The 14,546-nt window shown below is 40.7% G+C and overlaps 1 protein-coding gene across 2 annotated transcripts in view; it reads left to right on the top strand.

Moving 5' to 3' along the window:
* The first annotated feature begins 575 nt into the window (after positions 1-575).
* CKAP5 (cytoskeleton associated protein 5) overlaps positions 576-14,546 on the top strand; it is a 113,518-nt gene continuing 99,547 nt past the window's right edge. For both annotated transcript variants that reach the window (XM_019412339.2, XM_019412342.2), the window contains exon 1: positions 576-685. The gene's annotated coding sequence lies outside the window, so the exon portion shown is untranslated. The remainder of the gene's footprint in view (positions 686-14,546) is intronic.

Raw genomic sequence — 14,546 nt, forward strand, 5'->3', positions numbered from 1 at the left:
AGTATAAAGCTTTTGCAGAATACTTACTGTTCAAAGGCCTTTCCTAGACATTCAATTAGCTATATTAAATCCTCACATTAAGCTTGTAAGGGAAACATTGTTATCTCGTTTTGAGGAAACTAAGCTACAAATAATTTACTGGGAAAAGTGGTTTACTTAGAACAGGTCCAAGACCAGAATCCAGTATCCTGGCTCCATTCGCTGCTCCTTCCACTATATCCCAGAGCCTCTCTTTTCCCTCACGCACTTAGCTGCACAATCAATATTTGCTGAATGAGAGGACTTTTTAAAAAATTGCAGGTGTTGACAGTCGCTTGAATAGCCAAAATTAAATAAAGCAAACATGCTGATGGCCGGGGATGCACAGTTCTCCACACATCTATCGCCTTTCTTTCGAGTGTGGGTGTGTGGGGTGGGGGTGGGGGGGTCGCCGGTAGCTTTTGCTCTGGCGACCTTCTTTCTCCCCACCCGACCAGGCAACGCCGGTTCCGAAAGAAACACGGCCGCGCGCGGCCCCTTTAAAGCTGCGGGCGGCGCGTGCACACAGTCCTTTCAAATGGACCAATAAACGCGCGATGGGCGGTCCGCCGAGGACCAATAAACAACGAGGACACTGCGGGGTGTGCGGCGGCCCAAGCGGTTTCAAACGGCTTAGAGCAGGCCCCTCGGTTCTGACCCGGCGGAGGTGAGTGGCCGGTGGGCCCGACCCACCCGCGTAGGCCCTCGGGTCCGGGCGTCGCGCGCGCCGAGGGATCTTGAACCCCGAGCGGGGGACCTCCGTGGACGCGCCCCTCCCTCGCCGCACGAACCCGGCGGTCTGAGACGGCGAAGCGGGGCGGAGGCCGGGGGACCTGCGGCTGGCAAGGCGGGGGGCGTGGGCGCTCGCGTGGGGCCGAGGCCGGGATCCGGGTGACCCGAGCGCGCCGTGGCGGAGTGCGGGCGGCAGCGTCCGGGAAATGGGGGCGGCTCAGGGCCGCGCCTGGCGGCCGAGGGTGTTCGGGGACTGGGGCGGGGGCCCTGCGAGCCGGCCCTGCTACAGTGCCCCTCGCGTAATTGTCAAATGAATGAATGAGTGAATAAGAGTCTGGGAGGGTTGTCGTGGTTGTGACGGGCTCCGTCGTCTGGAGCGTGACAAGGACTGCGGTACCGGGGCCTGCCCGCGCACCTGTGTCCCTGCTGGCTTGCTGCGGTTTTAACAATTCCGATCATACCGCTCCGCCCTCACGCCTGGCTTTCTCTCTCAAAAGGTGTCAGTAGAGTTCAGGTATCTTTCTAGCTCTGAAGGTTTGGCGGACCTATACAATAGCCAACCAGTGTAGGTTAGCTTAAGCAGGCCCTGCTACTTTACGGTGGGGGCTCGGGAAACTAGATTCTTACTTTTTAGCCCTTACCACTCTTAAGCTGCTGAGAGAGCTACCCTGCAGTGGTGGTAACTGTCAGGCAGGATTTAAATGCATCCTGTTTTGTTTCTCGGATAGAAAACGATGAAAGCGATGTTGCCAGAGTGGCTACTGTGTGTTAGAAAATATATTCGTGTTGATGGATCCTAACAATGAGTTTTTCATTCAGCATCAATAGAGGGTAAAGTGGTTTTTGCAGAACTTGCCCCAAATTTATGCTTGGCCTTAATTCTCACGGGGAACTAAGGCATCAAATCTTGGCCCAGAAATGCTGCCTGTCTTATTTTATGCATAATTATAGTAATTGAAAACTCATTTTTAGAGAGGTGAACTCCTTCTTTCTCCATTTTCATCACCCTGAAAAGTCCTTCTTTGACCTAAAGAGCCAATATATTAAGCTAACAATCCTTTGCAACTTTTAAGAAGTCTAAAAGATTTGAACTTTTCTTTGGTGATTGAAGAAACCATAATGTTTTTATAAAATTTAATGATACAGAGAAAGGTGAAATCATTTTGTTTTGCCAGCATAAATGAAACTTGGTCAACTTGTGAGAAAATTTTTTTACACAAGTTTTTAAAGTCTGTTCTATGGAATAATGGCAAGCAAAGTATTCCATAACAATTAATATACCTTATACTTTATTATTACTTTTAACATTTTGATCAAGTTTGAATTATGAACAGTAGTATAGCCTTCGATTGACAGCTTAATGTTAGCAGCAGAGCTTTTTAATTGCAATAAATTTGGGTCCGTTAATATTATGAAGCTGTTCTAGACTTTGGGGAGGCAATTAGAAATAATAAAACATCTTTAACAAGGCCTTAGGATATTGTTAATCTTGATGTGGAATGAAAACTTTCCTTTATTTTGAAGTAAAGCCAGGCTCTCGTATGCTCCTTTGACTTAATGGAGTCTCATTGATTGATTCAACACATATTGAGATAGATGCCTACTGTGTGTTAAACACTGTTCTGGATTCTGGGGATACACTAGTGAACCAGAAAAAGACAAAGCTCCTGACCTAAGGGAGTTTGACAGTTTTATCTCTGAAACAATTTGCTGTAGCAAATTGTATTTTCTGTAATCCCTCTGGCCCAACTCTGAACATTGAGCAAAATAAATACTCAAATACTTTTATTAGCAGTAGCTAACGTTTATTGAGTAGTCACTGGGTGCCACATTTTGTCTTTTTTAACCCTCACAGCTTTTTATAGATGAGGAAACTGAGTCTTAGAAAAGCTATGCAACTTGTTCAAGATCATACAGCTGATAGAATCTGAGTTTGAACCCAAGTCATTCTGTCCCCAGAGCCTTTGCTTTTAAGCAACCTATGGTTGTGCTTTAGGAAGTAATGAGATCTGTTAGGGAGAATTCAGGAGCAATTTCTGGGTAGAATACCCACCTCCTTTTTTTAACTACTTCTAGCAGAGCCATGATTAAATATGAGCGATAAGCATGGTAGTTTTTAGAGGGGAGATGGGGAAGTCCAAAAGACAGTATTTACTGGACAGCTGTGACTTTGGGGGAGACTCTGGGAGAGCATAAAATTGAGATCTTGAGCTAATTATCATTGATAGTTTCCTGGTGGTTAGTGTTGGAATGGTTCGAGATGCCTAAATGAGTTTTGTATTTTTACCTCTGGAGTTCAGAATCTGTTCGCTCATTCCTATCAGGGCAGTTGCCCTGTTTACTTGAGATGTCTCAGACACATTAAGCTTATTCTTTTTGGCTTTTGCATTTGCTGTCCTCTTTGTATACTGGCTGCACTGAGGTCTCAACTCAAATGTCATCTCCTTAAAGAGGCATTTTCTAAGCTCCAATTAGAGTAGCTGTCTTGGTCATTTTTGCCTCACTTTCATTTTTTATTCACCTCATAGCATTTATTGCTGGCTGATGGGTCATTTATTGTTTGTTTGTGTGTTGTCTGACTTCCTCACAGAAATGAAAGCAGAGCGTAGATTTTTTTTTTCTTCTATTTTTGAGGTTACCACAATGCCTCGAACAATACTTGGAACAAAAAAGGTAGTCAAAAAATACTTGTTGAACAAAATTGGCCAAAACTGTCATAGTCTTCTCTATGTGATAAAGTGATAAAGACAGTATATAACTAAAGCTGGCTGTGTTACTGTGTCTTTGGATGTGAGCAGTATTTCAGCAGACTAATTTGGAAAGTCTTCAACTAAGAAAACTGGAAAAATGATAGTTTTATGTTTGTGCCAACTGGGGGGAAAGGAAGGTTTGACTTCTCCACTCCTGCCTTTGTTGTTCTTATTACTATTATTTAAGTTTTATTTATTTATTTTTTAAGTAGGCTCCACATCCAACGTGAGGATTAAACTCATGGCCCTGAGATCAAGAGTCACATGCTCTACTGACTGACGGCCCCCCCGCCTTGTTATTTATTTATTTTTAATTTAAATTTTTTTTCTGTGAAAGTTTTTAGGGGTATTGGTCAAGTATATTTTAGGATGTCCCTCTACTGGAATTTATCTGATGTTTTTGTTATGATTAGATTGGGGTTATAGGTGTGATCACAGAGAGGAAGTGCCATTTTCATCATATTAAGGGTTCATACTATCAACGTGATTTATAACTGGTGGTATTGACCTTGATCGCCTGGCTGAGGTAATATTTGTCAGGTTACTTTTCTCCCCATTCCGTACTGTCCTCTTTGGAAGAAAGTAACTGTGCTGCCTACATTTAAGGAATAAAGAGTTATGCTCCCTGTTCTTTGGGGTAGAGTACCTACATAATTTATTTGGAAGTCTTCTGCATGGGAAATTTGCCTCTCTTTCCTCATTTATTAATTTAGGCAAGTATTTACTTCTGTCATTGTGGAATGAAGGATCTCTATCTTATACTTTGAGTTATATTCCAATACTACTTTATTGCTCACATTATTCCAGCTTTGTCCATTGGGAGCTTATTCAGTTGGCTCCTGTACTGTGCCCCTTTAACATACCGACATCAGTGTGTGTATATATATTTTTATGTAATTATTTTTTAACACTCACTCACTTTCTGGCACTACAAGATGCTCTAGGCTCATCTTGCATATTTCTTGTCACAGTGCTAAAATCAGCTATTTCTCCATGGAGTTCTAGTTCTTTTATTGAAGAATGGTCTGAGAAACCAAGATGTGGACACTAAGTATTATCATTGCTGCCAGGGTTTTGTTTCTTGTAGGCCCTCTCAGCTAACAGAGCAAAGAGTTAGTTTTATGCTAACTCTTGTATATAAACATGTCAGTAAAATATTTCTGTGTGTAATCATCTGTAACTATATTAAGTTAAACATGAGTTCTTACTGATATCTCCAGTTCGAATCCATTATCACATAGACCATTCTAGCCTTCTCTGTTTGCTGTTCTGTGAATTTCCACATCAACAGTAGAAACCTTGCTTCCACCATCCATTTACTTAATTGGTCAATTCCAATAAACATGTATAGCAGTATCAGAATTGTTCACCCACACTCTCACGGGAAACAACTTTATCAACTACAGTACATATGTATAGTTCCTTTTGCATTCAGTCTTAAAGATTCCATTAATTTCCGAGGTTGCCTAGGTCAGCACCTTCTCCCTATCCCCTTCAGTGAGGTTGTTTTAACACGTTTGTAATACAGTCAGATTCTCTTGTCACAGACTGCATTCTTCTCTGATTCCCCGATGTCTTAAATGACTTTTTGTTTTTAAGTTTTACTTGCTTATTTTGAGAGAGACGGGTTGTGGGGAGAGAATCCCAAGCAGGCTCTGCGCTGTCAGTGCAGAGCCTGATGTGGGGTTCAGATTTCACCAGCCAAACCGTGAGATCATGACCTGGCCTGAGTCAAGAGTTGGATGTTTAACTGACTAAGCCACGCAGGCGCCCCTAAATGACTTTTTAAAATTAGCATACATTAAAGTTCACTCTTAATGTTGTAAAGTTCTTTAGGTTTTGACAAATGCATAATGTTACTTATCCATCATTGTAAGAATAGTTTCACTGCCCTAAAAAAATCCCCTGTACTTTACCAGTTCGTTTTTCCTCATTCTCCCATCCCTGGGCAACTGCTGATCTTTTTACTGTCTCCATAGTTTTGCTTTCTTCCAGAATGTTATACAATTGGGATCATACAATATGTACCCTTTTCAGACTGGCTTCTTTCACTTAGCAGTATCGATTTAAGGTTCTTCCATATCTTTCTGTGGCTTGATAGCTCACAACCATTGTGTGGTTGTGTCACAGTTTGTTTATCCATTCACCTGTTGAAGGATATCTTGGTCATTTCTAGTTTTTGACAATTATGGACAAAGCTGCTGTAAACATTTGTGTGCAGATTTTGTGTAGATACACATTTTCAATTCAACTGAGTAAATACGTAGAGGTGCGATTGTAGGATCATAGGGTAATCAGTGTTTACCTTGTTAAGAACTACCAAACTGTCTTCCAAAGTGGATGTATCACTTTTGCATTTTCACCAGCAATGAATGTGAATTTTTGTTCTACATCTTTGTCAGCATTTAGTTTTATCAGATATGGGTTTGTTTGTTTGTTTGTTTGTTGCCATTCTAATAGGTGTGTAGTGCTCTCACTTTTAGAAAATTTTGTTTTTTCATGACATTGACTTTTTTAATAATTTTTTTTAATGTTTATTTATTTTTGAGACAGAGTGCAATCAGGAGAGGGGCAGAGAGAGAGGGATACAGATACAGAATCTGAAGCAGGCTCCAAGGCTCTGAGCTGTCAGCACAGAGCCTGAGGTGGGGCTCCAACCCATCAGCTGTGAGATTATGACCTGAGCCAAAGTCAGAGGCTTAACTGACTGAGCCACCCAGATGCCCCATGATACTGACTTTTTTGAAGAGAAAATTAAAGAGTCTTTTAGAGGAATTAATTTAAATAAACTTTTTGTTTTGTAATAATTTTAGATACTCAGAAAAGTTACAAAGATGATACATAGAATTCCTATATACCTCTCACTCAGTTCCCTATTGTTAATGTCTCACATGGCACATTTGTTAAAACTAAGAAACCAACAACTGATACATTACTTTTTGCTAAACTCCAGATTTTGTTTGAATTTCTACAGTTTTTCCATTTGTATCTCCTTTCTGCTTCTGGTACAGTCCAGGGTAGCCCCTTGCATGTAGTTTTTGTCTCTCAGTCTTTTCTTGTCTTCATGACTTTGACAGTTTTGGGGAATACTGGCCAGTTATTTTGTGTAATGTCCCTCCTTTTGAGCTTGTCTGATATTGTTCTCATTATTAGACAAGAGTTGTATGTTTTTGGAAAGAATGCCACAGAATACCATCATTTCATATCGGGATATGTGACATCCATATGATAATCACTAATGATGACTGATCATTTGGTTAAGGTAAGTGTTTGCCATGTTAATATGTGAGGTTACTGTTTTTCCCTTTCTTTTTTTTTTTTGAATATATTTTCCCTTATTTTTTTAAGTTTATTTTTTTTCCCTAAGTTTATTTACTTATTTTGAGAGAGAGAACCAGTGGAGGAGGGGCAGAGAGAGAGAGAGATACCGAGGATCCAAAGCAGGCTCCATGCTGACAGCAGACAGCCTGATGTGGGGCTCGAACTCATGAACTGTGAGATCATGACCTGAGCCAAAGTCAGACACTCAAACACGACTGAGCTACCCAGATGCCCCAACTATTTTTCCTTTTCTATACTGAATTCTTTGGAAGTAGACCACTAAGTCTAGCCCACCCTCAAAGTGGGTGGAGGACTTAAGTTACACTTCCTGGAGGGAAGAATATCTACATTTATTATTTGGAATATTGAAAGGAAGATTTGTCTCTTCTCCCCCATTTATTTCTTTATTCACCCATTTGTCAGTATCAGTGTATCTGTTTTGTACTTTAGTTATAATCTAATTCTGTATTTTTTAGTTTTTTGCTCAGTTTTCCAGCTTTGGCCATTAGGAAGTCTTTCAGGTTGGCTCCTGTGTCCCTTTGATATGCCTCCATCCTTTTTTTCATTTTGAGCATTTCCTTACTTTCTAGTACTACAAAATGCCCCAGATTCATCTTATATTTTCCTTGCTCCAGACCCAGAATCAGCCATTTCTCCAAGGAGCCTTGGTTCCTGTCATTGGACAGTGATTTATAGAAACCAACATCTGGGTGCTCCATGTGCTCATTGCTGGGGTGTCATTATTCCTAGACCCTTTCAATGGACAGAGCTAGGTAATATATGTATGTTTGCTAACTTATGTATATGTACACACATATAATTGTTTCTGTATCTTTCTATCTGTATTTATATTAGGCTAAGCATGAATACCTACAGTTCTCACCAACTTTTAGAGGAAACCTATGTCCCAAACAAATGTCCTCTTTATAATTGGCTTTTTACTGAGATCTAACTTTTCCCCCCTGGTTAACACTTTTTAAGTGCTACAGAAATCATTATTTTTCATGACCTGGTAATAGCAGTTGTTTGACCTGGGATATGATCTTTGGAAATGCATTCAAAGCATAAATTCTGACTTAGTTAGAATGGTCATATGTTTTTGGCATCGATATGGTGTCAGATAAACCATGGTGACCTCCTGTCTCTTGACCTTGTCTCTTCAAGCATGATTTTCGTTATTTTATTAAAGAAATAAGAGCCCTACTTCTTTGATCTTTTAGTTATATTTCTTACGGATTTGTTATTAAATAAAAGTGATTTTTAGATCCTTTCTATAAAGATGAGGAAAAAAAATGGGGCACCTGGGTGGATCAGACTTTGGCTCGAGTCATGATCCTGTGGTTCATGGGTCAAGCCCTGTGTCACGCTCTGTGCTGACAGTTCAGAGCCTGGAGCCTACTTCAGATCTGTGTCTCCCTCTCTCTCTGTCCCTCCCCTGCTCATGCTTTGTCTCTCTCTCTCTCAAAAATAAATAAACATTAAAAAAATCTATAAAAATATGAGAAAAAATGAATAGTTTCAAGTATTGAAATTTATTTGTTTAATGTGGATGACTTCTTTTTTTCATTTTTCAGTCATAAGACTTAAAGTAGCATTTTATTTATCTGAAAGTCAACTACCAGGAAATAAACCACAAAAGTCTTTTCAGCAGCCTAAGTAGGTATCTCAAATTTTATTGACTTCCCTCAGGTAGATCCTGCTCCCTCTTATGCAGTTTTAGCCTACTTGGTTCTTTAAATCAAGAGCTAAAATTAAAAAGGCAGCACTGCTACAAGCTAACTAGAAGTGTTAGCTTGATTAAAAGAGTTGAGGAAGGAAAGCTACAAAATGTAAAAATTCAAAAAAGACATTGGAACCATTTAGATTTGGTGTAAGAGTCCTTCATATCTCTGTGGCAGTAGTGGATTTTCCTGAAAAGTTTAAATGATTGTTAGTATACTTTAAAAAGACTGGGAAGCTTAGGTGTTTTCTCCGATTTATATGAAAAAAAGTTACACAAAGTAGTTGTTTCAGGGACAGACCTTTCCTTTCTGGCCACCTTGGCTGTCTAGAACACTCACTCCCTAATCAATTTTGTTGTTTTACGTTTTATTTTTCGTATTTATTCCACAGTGTTTTTTAAAAATGCATTCTTTTTTTTTTTTTTTTTTTTTTGAGTTTATTTTTGCAGAGAGAGAGCGAGCATGAGGAGGGGAGGGGCAGAGAGAGAGGCAGATGCAGAATCTGAAGCAGGCTCCATCCAGGCTCTGAGCTGTCAGCACAGAGCCCGATGCGGGGCTCGAACTCATGGACAACGAGATCATGACCGAGCCGAAGTCGGATGCTCAACCGACTGAGCCACCCAGGCACCCCTCCACAGTGTTTTTTAAAAATCATTTTGTGTCCTTATCTACTTGCAGTATGAAGTCTCTCATTTATAGATTTTAAGAATTTTTTTTCGGGGTGGCTGGGTGGCTCAGTCGGTTAAGCATCTGACTTGGGCTCAGGTCATGATTTCATGGTTCATGGGTTTGAACCCCACGGTGGGCTCTGTGCTGACAGCTCAGGGCCTGGAGCCTGCTTTGGATTCTTTGTCTTCCCCTCTTCCCTGCTGCCCTCCTCCACCCAACTCACACTCTGTTTCTTTCTCTCTCTCAAAAATAAACATTTTTTAAAAAGTTAAGAAAATTTTTTCAGTACTGTAATAGCACCCTTCTTTTTTTTTTATTTATTTTTTTTATTTTTGAGAGAGAGACAGAGAGTGAGCAGGGGAGGGGCAGAGAGAGGAAGAGAAGGAATCCCAAACAGTCTCTGATAGCCAAGAGCCTGACACGGGGCTCCAACGGTGAGATCTTGACTTGAGCCGAAATCAAGAGTCTGATGCTTAACTGACTGAGCCACACAGGCGGCCCCCACACTTTTTTTTTTTTTCTTAAGGTCTCATGAAAACCTCTTAGTCTAGAACTAGCATGAGTGCTTCATTTAGTAGTAAAGACTAAATCTCCTATCAGAAATCTCTGTGCAGTAAATAAAATCATTTTTTACATTTTAGAGGACTGCCTGCTTATTTTGAGCAATGTTTAATATGGGAAATCTGTCCAAGCAAAATATGGACAGTCCCTTTGAGTATTATAAAATGGCATTTACTTTTTAATTAATGGTAAATCTGTTTTCTATAGGATAAAAAGGAATAGATTACTTGCATACTGAAAGAAGCAGTTTGTTTTAAAACAGAGACTTAATGTTTCTTGGTCCTAAGAGTTCTTTGCTAACTTAGGTCCTTCTTGGACCAGAAGACTGAAATATGGGGTTAAGTCTGAACAGAAACTAAAATCTCTGAATGACTGGGATACACTTACAACAACACAATAATGGTAGCTACCATTCCTTTTTCTTTCTTTCTTTCTTTCTTTCTTTCTTTCTTTCTTTCTTTCTTTCTTTCTTTCTTAATGTTTATTTATTTTTGAGAGACAGAGACAGAGCACTAGCTGGAGAGGGCAGAGAGAAAGGGAGACACAGAATCCAAAGCAGGCTCCAGGCTCTGAGCTGTCAGCACAGAGCCCAATGTGGGGCTCGGACCCATGGACCGTGAGATAATGACCTGAGCTGAAGTCAGACACTCAACTGGCTGAGCCACCTAAGTGCCCCTAATGTTTGTTTATTTTTGAGAGAGAAAGAGAGAGAGGGACAGAGTGTGCACAGGAGAGGGGCAGAGAGGGAGACGCAGAATCTGAAGCAGGCTCCAGGCTCTGAACTGTCAGCATAAAGCCCTACATGGGACTTGAACCCACGAACCATGAGATCATGACCTGAGCCGAAGTCGAACGCTCAACTGACTGAGCCACCCAGGCGCCCCTGGTAGCTACCATTTCTTGAGTGTTTAGTATTTGCTAGGCATTTTGTTAATAGTCTTCCTTGCATAAGTCACTGGGTTTGTATAATATGGCCCTTTTTAGCCCATTTGGTCATTTGAGTTACATTTCTGTTCTTTTGTTCATCTCTTTTGGGTTTTCACACTCATGCCTGTAACATTCTCTATTATCCCTGTGTATTATGGCTTTGCCTGGCTAACTCCTATTAATTTCCTTTAGTTCTCAGCCTTAATGACAGGCATACCTCAGAGATACTGCAGGTTCAGTTCCAGACCACTGCAGTAAAGTGAATATCACAGTAAAGTAAGTCATGAAGTTTTTGGTTTCCCAGCACATATAAAAGTTATGTTTATACCGCACTATAGTCTGTTAAGTGTGCAATGTTAATATCTAAAAAAACAATGTGCATACCTTAATTCAAATATGTTGCTAAACAATGCTAACCAGCACCTGAGCTTTTGGCAGTCTGTAATCTTTTCACTGGTAGAGGGTCTTACCTCAATGTTGATAGCTGATGACTGATCAGGGTGCTGGCTGCTGAAGGCTGGAGTGGCTTTGGCAGTTTCTTAAAATAAGACAACAATGAAGTTTTCTGCATTGATTGACTTTTCCTTCATAAACAATTTCTCTGTAGCATGTGATGCTTATTGATAACATTTACCCGCAGTAGAACTTCTTTCAAAATTGGGAGTCATCCTCTCAAACCCTGCTGCTGCTTTATCAATTAAGTTTATGTGATATTTCAAATTTTGTTGTCATTTCAACACTTTCACAACATCTTCAACAGGGGTAGATTCTATCTCAAGAAACCACTTTCTTTGCTCACTCATAAGCAATTCCTCATCCATTAAAGTTTTATCATGAGATTGCAGCAATTCAGTCACATCTTCAGGCTCCACTTCTGATTCTATTTCTCTTGTTCTTTCTACCACATCTGCAGTTACTTCCTCCACTGAAGTCTTGAACCCCTCAGAGTCCTCCATGAGAGTTGGAATCAACTTCTTCCAAACTCTTGTTAATGTTGGTATTTTGACCTCTTCCAATGAATAATGAATGTTCTTTTTTTTTTTTTTTTCCCTAAGTTTATTTATTTTGAGAGAGAAAGGGAGACAGAGAATCCCAAGCAGGCTCTGAACTGTCAGTGCAGAACCCAATACAGGGTTTGATCTCACAGACTGTGAGATCGTGACTTGAGCGGAGATCAAGAGTCAGACGGTTAACCAACCGAGCCACCCAAACACCCCGAATCACGAATGTTCTTAATGGCATCTAGAATGGTGAATCCTTACCAGAAGGTTTTCATTTTCAATTTACTTTGCCTAGGTCCATCAGAGGAATCTTATGGCAGCTACAGCCTTATGAAATGTATTTGATAAATAACAAGATTTCAAAGTCCAAGATACTGCTTGATCCATGGACTGCAGAATGGATATTGTGTTAGCAGGCATGAAAACATTAATCTTGTATCTCTCCATCAGAACTCTTGACTGACTAGGTGCATTGCCAATGAGCAGTAGTATTTTGAAAGAAATCTTTTTTTCTGAGTAGTAGGTCTCAACAGTGGGCTTAAAATGTTTGGTAAACCATGTTGTAAACAGATGTTGTCATCTAGGCTTTGTTTTTCAATTTGTAAAGCACAGGCAGAATAGATTTAGTATAGTTCTTGAGGGGCCTAGCATTTTCAGAATGGTAAATGAACATTGGCTTTAACTTAAAGTCACCAGCTACATTGACCCCTAACAGGAGTCAGCCTGTCATTTGAAGTTTTGGAGCCAGGCATTGACTTCTCCTCTCTAGCTATGTAAGTCCTAGATGACGTCTTCTTTCAATAGAAGGCTGTTTCATCCACACTGAAAATCTGTTGTTTAGTGTAGCTACCTTCATTAGTAGCTAGAACTTGTGGATAACTCCCTGCAGTTTCTCTGTCAGCACTTGCTGCTTTACTTTGTCCTTTGGTGTTATGGAGATGACTCTCCTTAAACCTCATGAACCAACCTCTGCTAGCTTTAGATTTCTACAGCTTTACCTCTCTCAGCCTTCATAGAATTGAAGAGAGTCAGGACTTGCTCTTGATTAGGCTTTGGCTTAAGAGAATGTTGTAGCTGGTTTGATCTTCTATCCAGACAACTAAAACTTTCTCCGTATCAGCAGTAAGGCTGTTCTGCTTTCTCATCATATGTGTGTTCACTAGAGTAGCACTTCTAATGTTTTTTCAAGAATTTTCTCTTTGCATTCACAATTTGGCTAACTGGCGTAAGAGGTCTAGCTTTTGGCTTATCTTGGCTTTGGATGTGCCTTCCACACTAAGCTTAATCATTTCTAGCTTTTGATTTAAAGTGAGAAACATGCGGGGCCCCTGACTGGTTCAGTCGGTAGAACATGTGACACAGGGTTCAAGTCACATGTTGGGTGTAGAGTTTACTTAAAAAAAAAAAATGGATGGATGGATGGATGGATGGATGGATAAATGTATTAAAGTGAGAAACATGCAAGTCTTCCTTTCACTTAAATACTTAGAAGTCATTGTAGGGTTATTAATTGGCCTAATTCCAGTATTGTTGTGTCTCAGAGAATAGGGAGGCCTGAGGAGAGAGTGAGAATAGGGAGGTTCTAAGAGAGGCCAGTTGGTGGAGCAGTCAGAACACAACAACATTGGGGTGCTTGGGTGGCTCAGTAGGTTAAGCATCCAACTCTTTTTTTTTTTAATTTTTTTTAATGTTTGTTTATTTTTGAGAGAGAGAGAGCGCAACTGGGAGAGGGGCAGAGAGAGAGGGAAACACAGAATCTGAATCAGGCTTCAGGCTCCCAGCTGTCAGCACAGACCCCAACGTGGGGCTCGAACCCACAGACTGTGAGATCATGACCTGAGTCGAAGTCAGAATGACCTGAGTCAAAGTCAGACGCTCAACCAACTGAGCCACCTAGGCGTCCCAAGCACCCAACTCTTGATTTTGGCTCAGGTCATGATTTCACAGTTGTGAGACCGAGTTCTGCGTTGGGCTCTGCACTGGAAATGGAGCCTGCTCTAGATACTCTCTCTGCCTTTCCCCTGCTCGCTCTTTCTCTCTCTCTCTCTCTCTCTCTCTCTCTCAAAAAATAAAGAAGAAGAAAGAAAGAAAGAAAGAAAGAAAGAAAGAAAGAAAGAAAGAAAGAAAGAACAACATTTATTAATTAAGATTGCTGTCTTGTATGGGTGTGGTTCGTGGTGCCCCAAAACAATTACAATAGTAACATCAAAAATCACTGATCCAGGGGCGCCTGGGTGGCTCAGTCGGCTAAGCGTCCGACTTCAGCTCAGGTCACGTTCTCGCAGTTCGTGGGTTCGAGCCCCGCGTCGGGCTCTGTGCTGACAGCTCAGAGCCTGGAGCCTGTTTCAAATTCTGTGTCTCCCTCTCTCTCTGACCCTCCCCCATTCATGCTCTATCTCTCTCTGTCTCAAAAATAAATAAACGTTAAAAAATAAATAAATAAAAATCACTGATCAAAAAAAAAAAAACAAAACAAAAAACCAGATTACTGATCACAGATCACTGTAACAAATATAATAATAAAAATGGAAAAGTTTGAAGCATTGTGAGAATGACCAAAATGTGACATAGACATGGGGTGATGTAAATGCTATTGGAAAAATGATGCTGATAGATTTGCTTGATGCGGAGTTGCCACAAACCTTCAATTTGTAAAAACCACAGTATCTGGAAAGTGCAGTAAGGTGAGGTATGCCTGTATCACTTTTTCAGGGAGACCCTCCCTGACCCCTCGGTGTAGATTAGGTGCCTCTGTTACACCCTCATAGTAGCTGGCCCCTGGGCTACTGTATTGTACTACCTGTATTCAGCACATTAGCTGAGTGCCTAACAGTAACCTCACCTGA

This window comes from Panthera pardus, unplaced genomic scaffold (genome assembly GCF_024362965.1).
Source record: "Panthera pardus isolate Hobbes unplaced genomic scaffold, ASM2436296v1 HiC_scaffold_12, whole genome shotgun sequence".
NCBI classification, from domain to species: domain Eukaryota; kingdom Metazoa; phylum Chordata; class Mammalia; order Carnivora; family Felidae; genus Panthera; species Panthera pardus.